Genomic DNA, 7,351 nt, shown 5'->3' with positions numbered 1-7,351 from the left:
CATGTCCCAGACATGTCTTATAGTAGCACTCGTCTCAATGCCGATGCCATGTCCCAAACATGGTCTTACACTGGCTCTCATAATGCAGCCAATGCATGTTCCAGACATGTCTTACACTGGCACACATATCATATGCATTGCCATGGTCCAATCATGGTCTTATCCGTCAATTCATCATTGAACGATCGTACTCATTTCCAGCATTCTACTCAATTTGATCTTTCATTTAAGTTTTCATGCTATCATAACATTTATGACATCTTTAATTCAGAGATTTAAACATAAATGTCAATCACATGTACATACTGATTACACATCATTAAATAGAAGTACTTATACACACATTCTATCATTCCGAGTAAAGTTTTCTTTTCATAATCACTAGGCCAAATGAGTTAGGCACGTAACATCGTATGAATACTAACATGCATGAAAGAGCTTATCACAACTTTCATCATCATAGCAACATCATCAAAATCATATCATTCATTTCAGACTAACTGACATTCGTATTCATTTTATGCTAACTTTCTAATTATCTCATTTAGACAAGTATACTCATATATGCACTCTATGAATTCTGAGTAACTTTACTTATCCCATTCATTTAATCAAACTAGTCATGTACATAACTCCATACGAGAGCTAACAAACATGGATAAGTATATTCCAATCTGTACTTTCATTTCACACATCATCGTATGCATATCATTACAAACATGTAAATCAATCCAAGCAATTTAACACTTATACTTAGACTATGCGAATTTGCCAACCATATTCATTCAAATAAGTATACATGAACATTCTTTCTACCTGTATTTTTAGTAAGTTATCTAAACACATTTATTCACTCAAACAAATCAATCATGTACACCATGGGATTATTAATCAATCATAGATAAGCTCATTATACCATGTATACATTCTATTCAATGTTCTTCATATCACAAATATATACATATACATTTCACGAATTCTTGTTCGTACCTTTTCGAGTTTCAACTCTTCATAACTGCACTTTACTAAATACTTTAGCATCATTATCTACATGATCGGGTGTAGCTCAGTTGGAGAGTACCTTGCCCACACAAGATAGTTCTTATTTCCGTCGGGAGACATCACACTATCACAAACTTATGACATGTATAGCTAGAATCTTACACGTGCTAAGTTAGTCCAGAACCGACTAAATCATGCACTGATACCACTAAATATAACACCCTTCGCCCTTATCAGACGCCGAGATAGGGTTCGAGGTGCTACCGGACTTAACTCAAGCACTTTCAGACTAAACCAGCCATGAAATTTTGTTCAAATTTAAAACTTTTCATTTCACATGCATACTGTCCCTTAAACGAGCTCACGAGGCTCAAAACATGCATTAGAGATGGTTCGAGACTAAACCGAGAATTTAAGAAAAACTTGGAAAATCTCATGCTTTAAGGCTCCACACACACATGTGGATATAGAGCACACGCCTGTCTGCTAAGGACATGCTCGTGTCCCGTACCCATATCTAAAAACCTAGACATTCTGCCAATTTGGTCATGAACAAATTGAAGCCACATGGCCAAGGCACACGCTCGTGTCCTATGGTCGCGTCCTTCACATGGCTGAGACACACGGTCGTGTCTCTGCTCGTGTATTAACTACCATGTATTTTGACTTGAATTTCCAAGGTGCAGGGGACACACGGTCGGGTCACACGCCCATATGGTCAGACCGTGTGTCACACACGGCCTAGACACACACCGGTGCATCTACCCGTGTGGACAAATACAAGGCTATTTTCCAATCCATTTTGTCACTCTCACAACATACGCACACATACTATTACAATAGCATACAACAAGGCATACATGGGCACTTAAACGTCCATAAACATGTTATGATCATGTCAATTTCTCATGCAATAGATATCATAGATTTTACTCACATCTTTACCACATTCATACCATAATCATTATAAACTCATCACATAAGACCATAACACATGCATGCATATATAAATAAGTTTACAACCTCAATAGCTAATGTAAACCAATACATTTGGCTAAAAAAATGTCACACACTCAAATATTTAAATTCCTATACATGCCATAGACTCAAGGTACTTGAGATCACTTACACCAATGGCGATAGCTTGATAGTGTGATAATATCTCGGACGAACTCCAACCCGAGCTAACCTGGCAACACTAGAGAACATGGGAAGGGAAGGGGGTAAGCTTTATGCTTAGTAAGTTCATATGAAAACAATAAGCAACTCATTAACATGCTTTTATCAATGTTCCCAACGTATTATCAAGTTCATAATAAGCTATCTTCTTGTACAATAGTGAATAAAATATTTATATCTGGAGCTACGAAACACCAGATTAAGTTCCGTTAATATTCTTTAAAACTAGACTCATGTACTTTCTACCATAAAATTTCCAGAATTTTTGGTTTAGCCAAATAGTATAGTTTATTCCTTAAAGTTACAACTGATTCACTGTTTGACAGTTCCAACCCTTCTACACTAAAGTTTAATTATCTCATAGCACAGGACTCGAACAATGTTCCCGTCTATTTCTATTAAAAATAGACTCATTAATGATTCTAAAAATATAAATTATAACTCATAACTATTTTTTTACAATTTATAATGATTTTATCAAATCAGAACAGAGGATTTCGAAATCATTCTGACTGTGTCTCAGACAACTTAAAATATCTTGTTATAGGAAGCTCCTTTGCTGACACGGTTTCTTTTATAAGAAAATAGACTCAATAAGCTTTAATTACATATTTTACTCAGCCTATAACTCATTTTCCACTATTTTTAGTGTATTTGCAAAGTTACACCACAACAGTAGCCCAAAACTGTCAAGGCTAATTTACTTATTCACAATTATTGTTCACCAAATTAATACCACATCATTTCATCCATCATGGTAAGAACACATAGCTATGCATCAAAAGCATGGACCCATAATCTCAATGTCATCAAGTATCAAAGACTTAGTCCAAATCATGCCATTTTCATAGTATTCACCAAATACTATATACATCATAGATTATCACATATTAGGGCGTTACTTATAAGTTTAGTGTACATACTTGTACAACTTGTAACATAACTCAAGTACATACTCACCAATGACTTAACTCGTTTGGAACATTATCAACTCTTTCCTCGAATTTCCCGTTGAACACTTGGAATACTAATGGATACACGAAAGATTGCATATAAGTGCTATATACGTAGCTAGATCACTCAATAGCGCGTAATATATGTAGCCAAGGCTACCTCATAACATGTAACACATCCATAACAAACTCAGACCACTCAACGAGCTTGGATGCTCACATCCATAATAAACTCAGACCACTCAACAGTTCAGATTTATAATTTCCTTGTGGTATGTCACTTGTATCCTAGACTATTCCTAAGGTTCAAATGGGATTTTCTTTTCTCATACTTTGTATCTCTGTCATACTTACTCGTAATGGCATCTCACCATGTTCATCACATATTCATACTTTCATGGCAATTATTGACATTTAAGGCATGTATCATCAAACACATCACATGGTAACAATAAAGCATTTAATTTCACATATTTCGTATACCACATTTCATGTATCGTCATTTTCTTACATTTCAATAATATTCTCCATGTCATAATTCCACACATTAAACAACATTCCATCAACCTTTCCAATATGTTAAATCATATAATATATGCAATATTAACAAGGACAGTAATTCAAACATAAGTTTGCATTATTATTATCATACGGACTTACCTTGACACCAAATTGGTAAAGAGGCCTAAACATCAATTTCTCGTTTTTCCTCGTTCTAAGCCCGAATCTCGTTTTTCATCATCTATAACATCACATTTAACTTATTAAAACAATATACTAATCAAATTAGTCCAATGACACATTTTGGCAATTTTTTTTATTTTGCCCCTATACTTTGCCAAAATTACCAAATTACCCCTAGGCTTGTAAATGATTTTTATTCAATTTATTTACTTCTTAATCCTAGATTAACCATTTTAATAACTATAGAAACTCATAATTTCAACTATTTCACACATTTACAACTTGTTTTACAACTTTGCAAAATACCCCATTTTAGGTGTTTCCATGCAAACTTCTTTCACAAAAGTTGTTTATAACACTACCAAGACTCATATTCTTCCATAAAAAACTCAGAAAACAACACATATGCTTTCATGGAAAAACCCTAGACTTTTAATCATTTTGCAAAGTAGTCCCCTCTTTTGAAAGCTCATGCTTTAGGGGTTTCAAAAATGTAAAAATTATCAAGAAAAGGCATTAAAAACATTTACTTACTAGGGAAATATGTTGCTGAAATTTACCAGCTCTGAAACCCCCATGTTGCTGCCATTTTCAGTGAAAGAGAAGAAGAAAAATGAAAGAAAATGACAACTTTTCTTTATTTTATTTTATTACCAAAAAGTCACTTTTTGACCAATCTTGTCTCCCTTGGCCGGCCATCACACTTTCAATGGTCTAATTTCACTTTAAAGACTCCCAATTTAAGATACAAAGCAATTTAACACCTTTAGGCATTAAAACACAACTTTTACCTTTTACGCGATTTAGTCCTTTTTCGAAATTGGACTAGAAATCGCTAAAATTAATATACTAAAATTTTCATGCACCTTTATAAACATGCTATATCACATAAAATAACTTCAAAATAATTTTCTCTGGCCTCGGAATAGTGGTTCCGAAACTACTGTTCTGACTAGGCCCAAAATCAGGCTGTTACATTTCGCCCTTAATTCTCTCCACCAAATCCCCACTACTCAGAATTCTATCGCCACTCAAACTCCTCCCCATAATCGTGCAAAAAATAAATACAAAGCGATGAATCGAACTCAAGACCTCATGCAAACAAGCACTCCACCTGACCACTAGGCCAGCAGGCCCATTCTGATATGAATTTACAAATACTTAATATAAGCCTGCTGACTAGAAGTTAAGGCTTAATTCAGGAAAAAGCCAAAATTTCCCAAAGCTAAGGCTTGAACTTTGGACATCTCACACACACCCAAGAAATTTAACCATTGAAGCAGATACACAGTTGTGTGTCACAAATTCATAGAAACAAAAATACAACTTTTGGGGCGTTACATCCTGGGTCTTTCAATTTCAGTGGCAGTTTGTTCTGTAAAAACGCACTGCACTCCTTTTTCAAGGAAACAGTCTCATACTCACTCATTCATATCTTCTTGGATAGTATATCCTTCATAAACTTCACATCATTTGAAATTTGTTCTAAAGCCTCCACCAACGAAATATTGATGTGTAACTGCTTCAGAACATCCAAAAAATTCTTGAATTGCACCTCCTGTTTCTGCTTGTATTGCTACAATCTTTGCGGATATGAAGGTGATGAAACTTTTGGTTGAATTGGATAACTCTTTTGAATAGGTAAATCTGCATCCAAAGAAGATGTTAAAGTATTTGAATTCACTAAGTTAGGATTTACCTTGATAGTCTTTGTAGATTCTGACTCTTTTGGTATAGGAATTTCAATAGTTGGTTGATTCTTCTCAACGAGCTTATCTTTGACATCAATCAATCGAGGTTCCAGAATTTTACCACTTTGCAATGCCACTACCTTGATATGTTCTTTACCTAAATTTCTTAGATTCTCAGTATTGCTCAGCAAGGTTCCTCGCGGTCTAATACGAAGCTCCGTAGCTAACTGACCCATTTGGTTTTCCAAATTTTTCAATGTTGCTGCTTGGCTTTGGATCAAAGATTCATTCTTTGCCATGTACGCTTTCAACAAGTTTTCCAAATTTTTTGATGCCTCAGCTTGAGATGGTTTTGGAGCTTGCTGATTAAACCCTTGAGATTGGTTGGGTCTATGTTGCAATAGGTTGTTGTTCGGTCTATTTCCTGGGTTGCTCCAAGAAAAGTTAGGATGATTACGCCATGAAGAATTGTAGAAGTTGGACTGGGGTCTTTGTCCACTCCTATTTTGATGTTGGTTCCCCAAATAGTACACTGACTCGGGATTTGATAGACAATTCTCAGAAAAATGACCTTCCCTACAGTATACATAGGAAACTACTTCCAACGGACTTGGTGGCTGAGCTACAAAATTATTAGCACTATTAGCGGTAAATGGTTTTAACATAGAGGAAATAGACAATACTTGAGCTGATAACAAAGTGAGGGTGTCAACTTCATGAACTCCAGCTACACGTCTTATTGAAGCCGCTCAATTTGTTGGCCATTGATAGTTATTACTCATGATCCTTTCAATGATCTCATAAGCCTCATTATATGACTTAGACAAAATTGCACCATTCACAGAAGTATCTACCATTAATCTTTTATGTGCATTAAGACCATTATAGAATGTCTCCAACTAGATACAATGAGGAATCTCACCATGAGGACACTTATGAAGTAACTCCTTAAATCGCTCCCAAGCCTCACACAAAGACTCGTCATCCAATTGTTGGAAAGTTGCGATCTCGTTCCTTAACTTAGCATTTTTACTAGGCGGGAAATACTTAACCAAAAATCTTTCTGCTAATTCTTGCCGTGTAGATATGGAACTTGGTGGCAATGAATTGAGTAATGCTCGTGCTCGATCTTACAACGAGTACAAAAAAAAATTCAACCTTAGTGCGTCTTCAGTCACATCGGCTATCTTGAGAAGTGATGATTAAAATTAAATATATTAAACTAAATGCAATGATCCCTAATGCAAATTATTCTAAGTATGCAAAGTATATGAATGAAATAGATTTTAGCAAAATTAAACACAATTTGCAACAATTATAACATAAATAAACTAGGACAATTACTTTAATTAAACTCAATTTATTATCAACATGCTTAATAACATTCGAAAAAACATTCCAATGGCAACTCGATCTTTTATGAGTTTGGAAACCACATTAGGTCCTTTCAGAATCCTTTACTTAGTAAATACGCATTTTATCGATCCTTATTTACAAAGGGTTTCTTAGCATTCATGTGAGGTAACAGGGATGTGTTAGGTTTGAAACAATTTAATCACACAAATCTAAAAACCATGCAGATAATAGAGCTTGGTTAGAGTTGTTATGCAACCTGTAATTTTATCGGGTTAGGATCTAAATTGAGAATGCACATTTCAATTATGTGTCCACTAGCCGTCATTTGGTTAGGATCGCTCAGCTAATTCAGGTGCATTTCAATCACTTATGAACAAAATACAGACTTGATTTTAATTGGAAGCATGATTGATTGAGGCACAAATATTATAAGCATGGATCAAATAAATATTATTTAATCAAAGCAATCATCCTAGATTAAATAAA

General features: G+C 34.9%; 1 non-coding gene across 1 annotated transcript; it reads left to right on the top strand.

Annotated features, from left to right (window-relative positions):
- Positions 1 to 6,424: 6,424 nt before the first annotated feature.
- On the top strand, positions 6,425 to 6,531 carry LOC121207362 (small nucleolar RNA R71). The gene has a single exon (XR_005902453.1). It is a non-coding gene; the product is annotated as a small nucleolar RNA R71 (small nucleolar RNA).
- The last annotated feature ends 820 nt before the right edge of the window (positions 6,532 to 7,351 follow it).

This window comes from Gossypium hirsutum, chromosome A09 (assembly GCF_007990345.1).
Source record: "Gossypium hirsutum isolate 1008001.06 chromosome A09, Gossypium_hirsutum_v2.1, whole genome shotgun sequence".
NCBI lineage: Eukaryota > Viridiplantae > Streptophyta > Magnoliopsida > Malvales > Malvaceae > Gossypium > Gossypium hirsutum.
Note: the sequence above shows the minus strand (reverse complement) of the source record. Positions and strands in the feature narration are given on the sequence as shown.